This window comes from Aptenodytes patagonicus, chromosome 2 (genome assembly GCF_965638725.1).
Source record: "Aptenodytes patagonicus chromosome 2, bAptPat1.pri.cur, whole genome shotgun sequence".
In the NCBI taxonomy this organism is placed as follows: Eukaryota; Metazoa; Chordata; class Aves; order Sphenisciformes; family Spheniscidae; genus Aptenodytes; species Aptenodytes patagonicus.
This window is the reverse complement of record NC_134950.1, coordinates 114,633,405-114,645,743: the sequence shown is the minus strand read 5'-3', so window position 1 is coordinate 114,645,743 and position 12,339 is coordinate 114,633,405.

Sequence of the window (12,339 nt, the reverse complement as noted above, 5' to 3'; positions counted from 1 at the left end):
GTATAGCTTGAATTGTGTACATAGGATTTGAGTACATCTTGAGAGAGTCATCCAAATTGAGTGATACATTTGCATTATAGAGGAGTGTTTGGTTTAGCCTACTTCGGTGTCTGAAAGTCCTAGATCTATCTGCTCAGAGTGCTTCTGTGCCCGAGAGCACTTTTCCTCCCGTTTCTCCTCCAAGAAGTTGAAGATACTTTCTTACATTGGCAGGATCAAAGCCTTCCATGGTATTTCCCTCCAAGTTAGCCTAACGCCGGCAGTACTGTTGCTACCTTTTGTGAAATGCGTTGCATTGTAAAACTGCAGACCAGAGAGAGACGCCTTAATTTGTAACAAGCTGTAAAGGTCAGTCTTCTGTTATGTATGAAACTAATACTGAATTCTTATGCTAACTCCATTTTTTCTATAGCTTGTTGTAGCTTTAAAAACTCAATTGACTTTCAAAAATGTTGGTGAAGAAATCTGCGGTCTATTTGGTAGTTTCTGTAGCCTTCTGATGAGCATACAATAGCTTAACAATACTAGCGTCCAGCAGCTTGCTTTCGCTATTCTGAAGCAGCATCACGGTGTGCGGGAAGTGCTTTCCCCATTCATAGAGACCTCGTTAACATCAGAGTAGCATGCAGAATGATCCCTCTGGCAATTCCAGCGGCAATCATAATGCAGATAAATACACTCCATATCTGAGCCTTATGCTAGCTATATTCATCTGCAGGAGCCAAATATTTCAGCTATTAATATGTGAAATGGGCTTACTGAAAATGTTGGGATCCTTTTTCGGACACCAAGCTCTGCAATGATTCTCTGGTTCCAGAGCCTGAGAGGGTAGAGCATCTCTACATGGTTATAGTCCAATGCAAAACGCAGAGCAGCAGAGACGCAGCTGGTGTTACATGAATGCAGATACTACGTTTAGCTGTACCAGAGCTGGATCAGAAGGTAGGATTGAGCCTACAACAATTGAGAATTGAATAGGAAAAGCTAATAGCACACCGTAATTTCTAAACTTTTTCCCATTATTGTCAGACGTGTTGGCTCTTCTGGCCACGTGGATGCAGTGTCATGTGTGTAAACTGTATTTCTTTCCAGCTTTGCTCTTGCCAATTTTTGGCTGTGCTTTTAGCTTAAATAAATGACTGGGTGTGTTTTGAAGCGATGACTCAGGAAAGAAACCTCTCCTTGCATATTTTTGTGGGAGCCTCAGCTTGTTACTAAAATTGAATGGTAGGAAAGGTGCCAATGTTGCTAATACTGGAGTGTAAGCTAATCTTCGGTCTAAATACATTGACCAGACTGGAATATTTTTGGTTGAAGCTTCATTGTCAAAGGAATGCATTCCACTTGAGATCTGCCCAGGATCAGAGAGATGCCAACACTCTTCTCATTTTCAGAGATCCTGGCAGCATCTGACCAGCCATCTAGCTGGTACAATCCATTTTGGGAAAATATTCAGAAGATAGAATTTGGTTTGTGTGTGCTGGGGTCTTTTTTTTTTTCTACCTTTTTTTCTTCCCTGCAGACTGGAAAAATACCAAAGCTTAAGTTGTTGGAAAAATTGATTTGCCTCCACCATCCTCTTGATTAATACTGCACTCAGTAATATTTAACACTCCCAGAGCACTTCACATGTGATACCCGTTGCTTGTGGATTTCAGTGGGACAGTTGCGGTTTTGCAGAAGACTGTTCCGTCTTACGGATGCGCACAACAGCAGCAGAATTTAGCCAGCTGACTCAGTGGGCCAGTAACAGCGTTAGCAGGCTGAGCACTCCTGTTTTACTCTGATGCCTCATTCTGCCTCACGTAAGGCAATTGCCGACTTTCTTTACTGATCTGGTAAGACTGTGTGTGAAACTAGACGTGTACCGTAGAGCAGTCAGGATGGGAGTATCTGAAAACCTGAGTGATTACGTTCCAAACTATGGCATCCAATTATGCTTTTCAACTTCTGCAAGGACATCCCCTACCAGTGGACTCTATGTTGAAGCGTTAAAAACTGAGGTCCTGTCTGCACCCCAATAGCATGGAAACACATGACTCTCTGAAAGTGGATAACCGTGTTACGCTGTTCTTTACAGGATTTTTGTTCTCCTCTCGCTTTCCACAGTTGCTTCAGGCTGTTAGCTACCACTCTCCTATTCAAAGCAAGGTTGGGTGTTTTACTGCAATCCTGGATTTTCCTGCTTGATGGAAGTTGCTGGTTTTGTCGTTGCTGTCAAGCAGCTGTGTACCTGTGCTTGGCTGTGGGCTCCTCTATATGCGGACATAATTCATGCACATAAAACAAAGATAATTTCTGGAACAATTTACACTTGTGAGGGATTGTGAAAGACCCTGGGAGTTGAATAATGTAATACCAATCTAAGAGAAGAATGAAAGAAGTGGTGTCGGTGGCATCTCAGACCCATAAGGGTGAACTGTAGTTCTGCAGCAATAGCGCTTGTTTGAGTCTGTGCTCCACTTTGTGTAATGCTGTCCTACAATATGCAGGAGAATATTTGGGGTTTTGCCCATTTTCTGCTTTATTAATATGACATGGTGTTGCAAAATAAGGAATGGGGGGAAGGATAGTTTCCAACCTAAAACTATGTGCTAAAGGTAAGCAGACTCCAGAATGCTCTTAAAAGCGTCAAAATACTGGGAAATATTTCATCACCTCATTGTTTCCTTTGCGCTTAGCTAAACAGAAGTGAGGCGGAGGATACATGTTCAATAACATTCCACCAAAGTTCTTTCTATGGGAACCACTTTGGAAATTTTCTTGGAAAAAAACAAGCCTGTAGCAGATTATCTGTTAGGATTATAGCTTCAAGTCATTTTTGTATGCCTCATGCTGGAAATGGTAGTTTCAGAAATCTCAGTTCCTCAGTGGTTAGGAGTTACTTGCAGGCTTCATTTTCCTTAATCCCTGATATTTTAAGAAAAGTTTGGTTCTTTCTCATGATAACCTGACGATACAGTGCTCGTTTCAAAGCAGTTCAGAGGATGGCCACACATCTCAACATTTCCAGATGGAGGTAGGTGAGGCAGGGGAACAGCAAGGGGCTTGCCAGGTCTGGGAACAAAATCTGTTGTTTGCTAATAAAGTGAGGTGGTGAAGCTGCCTCTGCTGAGTCAGGTCTGTTACGAAGGTGGCCGCAGCTGCACCGGGGTAGGCAGAACTACACCCACCTACTGAGGTAATCGTGGATGGCGTGCCTAGGTGCCTGTGGATACATGACTTCAAGCAGTGTTTGGAGATTAATTACAGATTCTTTAGGAACCAGTTAGTTATGTTGGAAATGGGGGAGGGGGGGAAAGACATACTAGAATATTGATTTAGAAATACATACCTGTTCACTTATTGAGCTGGGTAGCAATCACATTTTTTCTCCTCGTCCATTTCTATTTGGATTTGACTGTATTTATGGCAAGAGAGCAAGGAGAGGATGGGGGAAGCTGATTTCTGTGCTGCCTGATGGGAAGCAGCCATCATCTGTGGGCAGCTGAGGAAGCACACGGTGGGCAAAGGGAGAAATCAGGAAGTGGCCAGAACCCAGGCGAAAGCTCAGGGGGTCTTTGCAATGCTTTGGGAGCTAAGACAAGGAGCGGGAACCAAAACTGTGTACACCAGGGATGGGAGCAAAGCACTGGCATGCTCCTGCTGCCAAAGGCAAGGTGGGACAAACAGCCAGCGAGGCCCCCAGTGCTGACAGGGCTGAGCTGCAAACCAGATAAACACCCTCTCTTTGTTTCCTCTTCCTGGCAACATCAGTACCGATTTTCAGGTATTTCCTTACTGTCTGAGTAACAGGTGAGGTAGCACCTGCAGTAGTGTTGGACCTATGTTTTCTCCACTCCTCCGCCTTCCTCTCCGCAGAGCGCTCTCTCAGTCCTCCCTGAAAGGGGGTGGGCAATAAATGATTACAGCCTGTGAGCCACTGATGTTGTTCACGCTGCTTCCTGTGCTTGTGCTGTGAGCACAGAGTAGAAAGAGGTTGGAGGCAAGTTGCGAGAAGCCTCATCCACAGACCACAGCAGCCATGAGAGGAGTCATGCACTCTTATTCTGCTGAAGTTCTGGAGGAGGATCTGGTATCTCAAGGTGGTGCAGAGTTATTCTTCTCCCTATGCTTCTCATGAGTGGAGAAGGCTGGAAGTTGTCCATTTTTCACCTTCTTCTTGATCTTGATTGATGCTATGATGACTTGTTGGTTGTCAGTATCCCAGGCACGAAGGCGGGGATCTCCTGGTAAGATGGAGCTTGTGCCTCATGGATGTCCTGGCTGAGAGTGGAGGCACGATGATAACCAGCAGTTCGAGTGTTATATTTTAGACACTGACTGCTGTCCTGAAAGTAATGAATTGATGTTTGCCTTCAACTGAGCTCAGCATACCTGATATGCTTCTGTTATAGTTATTTTTGATTTTCACTTGTTTTGTGAAGAAAAACTTATGATAGGGTTTTGGTTTGGGTTTTTTTCAGTGCAACAAAATAGGAGACCTGTTGGCTGAAATGCTGCCAGACAAATATGTTAAATATTAGTCATCTCTAAAGAATGAGCCTGAAACAGTAATCCTTCTGTTTTGTCTGATAACTGCCAAAATGCCTACTGAAATAGCCTGGGGAAGTGTCAAAAGAGCAGTTAAAAATGATGTATCATGTCTATGGATAGCGCTTTGCTGTGGGCGGTTGTAACTCCTGTGAGTGTCAGAACTGACTTGAGGAGGTAGGTGCTAGATGCCCGTAGCTGCTTGTGATAGACTTACGCTGCATCTGACATGAAGGAAGCTTGGACAATTTGGCTGCCCCTGTGCTGTCAGATGACGAGTAATTTTTTTCGTTTGCGAGACAAAGTAGATAACAATAAGGGTGTGTCACCGCTTCTGGTTTTGCAGAAGCAAAAAATCTGCAATGCAACACGGATATTTTTCATCGACTTCCCAAAAACTTCATAAATGACACATATCCATATCCATAGATAAGGTGCCTAGAGCACGGGTGTTAATGAGCGAGCCCACACGGTCCTACATGGAGGGCAGCGGTCCATAGAGACTACTGCAGAGCTGCTCTTCTCATACCGGTTCCCTTTGTTGCATCACAAAGAGATCAGGGCATATTGCATCTTACTTCAAGAATGGCTGTGGTTGTCACTAGGGCAATACGCAAGTCTAAATGGGACAATGCAGTCGGTCCATTAAATGCTTCTGTTTGCTGCAGTATCAGCAGGTAGAAGAAACCATGGCTTAGAGCAAGCACCTTGCTTGTTTTATAATTTATAATCCTCCACTCACATGAGTACCAGTATGACTACGGAGTGCAGAAGAGAATGTTGGAATGTTTTTTGTTTACCTTATATTTCATTTTGATTTTATGATCTTGATCCTCTTGTGTGGAAAGGGAGATTACAAACACAAGTATTTAAAACTTTCATAATACCACCAGATTATCCCTATTGCACTCAGAAATACACCACAGTTGGTGATTATTATTTTGGAAGCAAAATCAGGAAAGAAGCATCAATAAGAAATCACAAGGTTAGTTGTTTCTGCCAGTTGCCTTTGTTCTTCATCTCTTTGACCATCTGCACAAATTTGCAAAAAGTAAGTGTGAAGTGCGGTCCATCCAGTTGAGCTGGGCTTCCTCAGGATGGCAAAACCCCACATCTCTGGCACTAGCGAGGTCAAAGATCAAGCCCGCAGACTGAAGCAGGACGTGCTCCTCAACTAAATGGTTGCAAATCTTTTTGAGGTGAGCAATACCTGTTCATTATCTGTGGATTTTCTTTTTCTCCTTGTACTCATTTTTAGAAATGCCTGTTTCCTGTGGAAAAACATGCTAAAACACAAGGGCCTGAGAACAACAGTACTCCCTCAGAACAAAGGTCCCTCTGGCCCAATGCTCTGTCTCCAAAGTGGCCAACTATCAATGTCTGAAGGAGACCATATGAGCAGTGCAAGTCCACTTCTGTCGGGGTCCTGAGGGTGCTCATAGGCCTCAATGGCTGGGACCGGCCTCCCCCGGGACCCCCACCGTCTCCTGCCAAGGGCCCAGGGGACGTGTCTCAGCTCAGCCTGGGGCCTTCAGTCCCTGCCTGAGCCATGTTGTAGGAGTGCCCGTCTCTGCCCCTGTCTCCTGGATGGGCCTGGGACCTGCGCTGCAGAGCGCTGCTCTCCTGGATGGAGCCCTCAGGCCTAGGTCATAGCTTGCAATGCAGAACTCTAGGCATAACGTAGCGTAACTGTTCTGTTCTGTTCTATTCTACTCCCTGCGCTCACCATGAGTCGAATAACGATGAGGCTGCTATTTGCCTGAAAAGCCAGGGGTTTTTCAGCTCCAAAAACACTTCCAAGGACACATAACACAAAGGTTACAAGGGGAAACAGGATTTTATTTTATTTTTCTGAATCGTTTCAGAGCCAATGCTCACAAGCATTAACACAATGCGCACGTGTGGCCAGGAGTAGGCTGATGCATTCTTCAGTTTAGCTTGACAAAACATCCCTTGCAGTCTGGCAAAGGCAAGTCACAGAGCTGCAGAAAGTAGCAGCAGGAACACAGGCCAAGCAGTCCCTGCTTCCTGAAGAACGAGAACTTGAAGAACGAGCATCGGTACCGACCACACACAAAAGAAGAAGAAGAAGGAGAGGAGGTGTGTGGTAGCACGGGGTATTTTCCAAAGTATGACAGGTAGCGATGACAAGTATAGTCTTTGCCTTCCAAAACTTGCTCCGCTGTGTTTCGTGGCCAGCAATGCATGAAAAGCGCTCTCGTGCCTGCCCTGCGCTTGTATTGCACGCAGGGAGAGCTGAAAAGTGGCAGCTCCGGATGGTGCAGCAAGCCTGGAGCCCTTCCAAGCACAGGCTGTTTTGCACAAGCAAGAACCCCTGGGGAAATGGAGCCAAGGGAAGAGCAGAGCTCGCTCCCGCTCCAAACCTGCAATGGACAAGGGAGCCAGAGAGAGCCAGGGCACGAGTGGTGCCTTGGAGGTGCAAGAGCAGCAGGCAAGAACCGAGCCGAAAGGGCCCAGAGGAGCCCTGACAAGGGGCTGTGCTCAGTGCTACAGAGGACAAGAAGCAACCCCCGGGGGCCACCCTGGGAATCCAGAAAGCTTCCTCCCCCCGGATGCGGGGCACGAGGGCCACCTTCGTGGAGCAGGAGCAGCAGGCACCTAGCCAAAATGGCCCAAAGGAGCCCTGGCAAGGGGCCGTGCTCAGTGCTGCAGAGGAAGGCAAAAACCCCCGGGGACACTTGCTAGCCCACTGTAGGGGGAAAAAAAAGCCTTCCTCCCCCCAGCTGCAGGGCACGAGAGGCCATCTTCGTGGTGCATGAGCAGCAGGCAGTAACCTAGCCAAAATGGACCAGAGGAGCCCTGGCAAGTGGTCATGCTCAGTGCTGCAGAGGAAGGCAAAAAACCCCCGGGGACCAGTGCCAATCTGCCCCGGGGGAAAATTCCTTCCTGACCCCAGCGCTGGCGATCGGCTATTCCCTGAGCACGTGAGCAAGACCTGCCTCCTCGTCCCACAGGCTGGTCACGCCTCCCAGGAGATGCCCAAGCCCTATTCTCCCTCAGCCTGGAGCCATCTCAGGAGCTTCCGAGAGTGGCCAAATGCCCCCAGCCTGACCAACCTTGGGGGCAAGAATCCTTCCCGCGCCTGGCGGGACAGCAGTGGGTGCTCCAAAGCGCTGGGACCCCTTGCAACATCTCTGCATCCCATTTCTTACAGCTGCTGCCCCTGGCTCCACAGGGGATGATTACAGTGAGCTCTGCAGTGCTCCTCAAGAAGGCATTCCCTTGGTCTTGCCACTGCCATCCAGCTGAAAAGGCCTGATAGCCTCAGGCACCTGCGGGGGTTGGTGGTTCTTCTCATCTCCTGAGGGGCTTGCGTCTGTTCCCTGAAGGTTGAAGCAGGATTTCCATCCATCAGATGGGCTTTGAAGGTGGCCCCATCGGGAGCTGGCCTTGTAGCAGAGAACCTCCAGCAACCTTGTCAAGCCTCCGGTCTTCCTCCCTCAGCCCCAGCCAAGTAATTCCACCGGCTCCTCAAGGATTTCCTCTCGGATGTCTTCGAGCTGCCCCTGGGCCAGCTCTGGAAGCAGGACACGGGAGGATGCCCCCTTTTATCCTGCCCCGGGGCATTGTGACTGCTGTGTTGCCAGGTGGTGGCACTGTGACATGGAGGTGATGGGGCCCCCCATGCGCAGCCCCACCCACGACCCCTCTGCCCAGCATCCTTTGGAGGAAGGCCTTTGGGGTGCTCACCCTGAGGCAGTCCCTGTGCCCAGGAGGCCCAGGGGGCTGTCCCTGCCCTTGGTGGCCATGCACTGGGCACAGCTGCTGGGTGTCCCTGACACCTCCTCTGCCACTCGGCTCCCAAGGACAAACCTCGTGCTGTTACTCTCCTCTCAGGCCATGGCAGAAACCAGCCCTGCAGCCCAGAGACCACCCCTATTAGCCATCCCCTCTCTGCACCAGAGCTAATGTCCATGAGGCCCCGCAGTGAGGAGGACCAGGGACTTGATCTGGCTGGACACAAACCCTTTTCCTGGGGCGTAAGGGGGGTGATTTCGGCAGCCGCAGCCTGCAGGAAAGCCAAAGTGTAACCAGAGCCACAGGCTGGGATGGACGGTGCCAACAGACCACCATGGAAATAACACAGGCTTTGAAAAACAAGTGAGCAGAGGTGATGCTGGTGTGGTGGAAAGGTTGGTCATTTTCAGACCTTGAACATTTGGATTTGTGCCCAAATCACAGCCAGGCAAATGGTGACTCTTCTAAACTGCAAATATAGCCCATGGCTGCTATTGCTGTCACATCGCCTTCTCCCACTAAAACCAAGCTGCACAGCTCCTCCATTAAACACACCCATTGGCCGTGTTTAAACTGGATACAAAATGCGCCTCAGCCATGGGGTAAAACTTTCAGAGCTCATTTGTGACTTTCTCCTTTCTGAGAGTTACTTGCCTACCTCGATTTGTGGGAAGATGTTCAGATCTTATCTAAAACCCTGGCAAGTCTCCTTTTCCTTTAGGATTTAGTATTTGGAGTCCTGAAAGAGTAAGGAAGGTACTGTTCTTTTCATTTTGTACATTGCTGCCAAAATTGGTATGTACCTTCAGACTATGTAAACAAGGGCATTTATACCATAGACATTCATTCGGTTGTGGTGATGCCAGAGGTGAAAGACAGGGGTTTGGCTCCCTCCGCGTGAACATTGCAGAGATGTAGGGAGCATGCAGGATTTCCTCACCACTCCTTACTAATGCACCAAGGGACATTTGCTACTACACTGTTTATGGTGAGGTCGTCTTCTTGGAAAGAAGTCCTGAATTGTTTTGTGTTCTTTACCATATATTTCCTTCCACTTCAATAGCTCTTTTCCTCCTTTGGCCTCCATCCTTGATACCTTTCTTGAAAGTGATGGCAGCCCTCTCAGTCTTTGTCTTGCACCTTCCAGTCATCATCTTCTTCTATAGGCCCTCCATGCCCCTAACCAACTGCTTAGTCTTTGTCTGCCTTCATCCCAGATGGAATTTGTCTTTCCTGAACCCAAGGAATGAGAAATGTCCATAGTGGTACAGGTGAGTTCTCACCAGGGCTTTGCACAATGTTTGCCTTCCTCACCTGACACACAAGAACGCATTTGCCTGTATCACATTCGTGGCTCATAGTCACCCTGTGATCTACTCATGCCTCCAGGAACATTTGCCTACTCCAATGTTTTCAGACTGGAGCAGAAACTCACGGCGCTCCACCTGACGTTGTGTTACCTATTTCTACCCTGCAGTTCTTCACGCAGGGTTTATTGATGTAGGGGATATCTCTTCTGTCAGAGCTTCAGCTGGTAGGGAGGATGGGGGCCGTAGAACTATACCGTGAGACAGAGCTTTTTCTGCCTCATGGATGCCATGAAATCCAGAATACGATGTGGACAAGGAAACCTACATTTCTTGAACGATGGTCTTCTGCAATCTAAATTCAAAAGACCTGACCATGAACTTCACTCTTTCATACATTTGATGACAGCAAAGCATGAAGGGTGGAGCCTGAGACGTGTTAAGGGGGCTTTCACCCATCAGCAGCCTGCTGGAGTCCAGCTCCACGCAGTCACAACCAGCAGATCCAGCCCTCCACCGAAAAGCTACAAGAGGCGAAACACTGGTGGGTCAGTGCGATGCAGTTCGTGGCACTGCTGTCTGTGGGGAGATGCTTTGCTCTCCAGGAGTGTGAGTAAAGGTTGCTGATGATTTTTTAAATGAATTCTGCTGGCATTTAGTGAAGAGGAAGGTTGTTGCTGGTAATGCTGATATGGGTAAGGAGGTGGCTGGCCAGGTGGCCATCTGACAGTAAAAGGCAACTGCCTCTCTTTAAGCATCCCTACACGCCTGTAAGACAGCTGCAAAGAAGGACTGAAGATTTTGCTTTTTATACACTCACTTGAAGCCACCTGAGAACGTCGGTGTGATGAAACTACTGATGAGATCATTCAGATACAAAGGAACTTTTTTTTTAATTAATAAAAGAAATTATGAAAAACAGTCTTATAGCACACTGTCGTGGTTTAACCCCAGCTGGCAACTAAGCACCACACAGCCACTCACTCACTCCCCCCCCGGTGGGATGGGGGAGGGAATCAGAAAGGTAAAAGTGAGAAAACTTGTGGGTTGAGTTAAAAAGAGTTTAATAAGTAAAGCAAAAACTGTGCACGCAATCAAAGCAAAACAAGGAATTCATTCCCTAATTCCCATCGGCAGGCAGGTGTTCAGCCATCTCCAGGAAAGCAGGGCTCCATCACGCGTAACCGTTACTTGGGAAGACAAACACCATCACTCCGAACATCCCCCCCTTCCTCCTTCTTCCCCCAGCTTTCTATGCTGAGCATGACATCATATGGTATGGAATATCCCTTTGGTCAGTTGGGGTCAGCTGTCCCAGCTGTGTCCCCTCCCAACTTCTTGTGCACCCCCAGCCTACTCGCTGGTGGGGTGGGGTGAGAGGCAGAAAAGGCCTTGACTCTGTGTAAGCGCTGCTCAGCAGTAACGAAAACATCCCTGTGTTATCAGCACTGTTTCCAGCACAAATCCAGAACACAGCCCCATACCAGCTACTGTGAAGAAAATTAACTCTACCCCAGCCAAAACCAGCACACGCACACAGTAATTACCTTGCAAAACTGGTGGACTGAGTGCAGAAAGCTGCCAGACTATGTCTACTCAGTTAAAGAATCTCAACATTTTGATGCAAGCTCAGTGTGTCGAGACAGGCTCTTGCATGTGTCCAAATGTGGATCTGAGAGATCAGCAGGCAGAGCGAGGCTAGAAATGAATTCCCTTGCCATGAGTGCCCCCCCGTCCAGAGGGCTTTGAGGAAAAAGACAGTCTTTACGTATCAAGGATTTCAAACGACATGGGATTTATGGGCTAAAACCTATGCTTTGAGTTACACTTGAAAACGAACTGGTAGCTCGTGCATTTTAAGACCAACTCAACTCAACCTCACCTCTTCTCTCCTCTTCTCTAAACTCTCAGAAAGGTGAAAGTCACAAACAAGCTGTGAAAGTTTTACCCCGTGGCTGAAGCGCCTTTTGTATCCCGTTTAAACACGACCAATGGGTGTGTTTAACAGAGGAGCTGTGCAGCTTGGTTTCAGTGGGACAAGGGGATGTGACGTTGATAGCAGCCATGGGTTATTTTTACAGTTTGGAAGAGTCGTCGTTTGGCTGGCTGTGCTTTGGGCATGAACCCAAATGTTCAAGGTCTGAAAATGACCAACCTTTCCACCACACCAGCATCACCTCTGCTCACTTGTTTTTCAAAGCCTGTGTTATTTCCATGGTGGTCTGTTGGCACCGTCCATCCCAGCCTGTGGCTCTGGTTACACTTTGGCTTTCCTGCAGGCTGCGGCTGCCGAAATCACCCCCCTTATGCCCCAGGAAAAGGGTTTGTGTCCAGCCAGATCAAGTCCCTGGTCCTCCTCACTGCGGGGCCTCATGGACGTTAGCTCTGGTGCAGAGAGGGGACGGCTAATAGGGGTGGTCTCTGGGCTGCAGGGCTGGTTTCTGCCATGGCCTGAGAGGAGAGTAACAGCACGAGGTTTGTCCTTGGGAGCCGAGTGGCAGAGGAGGTGTCAGGGACACCCAGCAGCTGTGCCCAGTGCATGGCCACCAAGGGCAGGGACAGCCCCCTGGGCCTCCTGGGCACCGGGACTGCCTCAGGGTGAGCACCCCAAAGGCCTTCCTCCAAAGGATGCTGGGCAGAGGGGTCGTGGGTGGGGCTGCGCATGGGGGGCCCATCATTCCCATGTCACAGTGCCACCACCTGGCAACGCAGCAGTCACAATGCCCCGGGGCAGGATAAA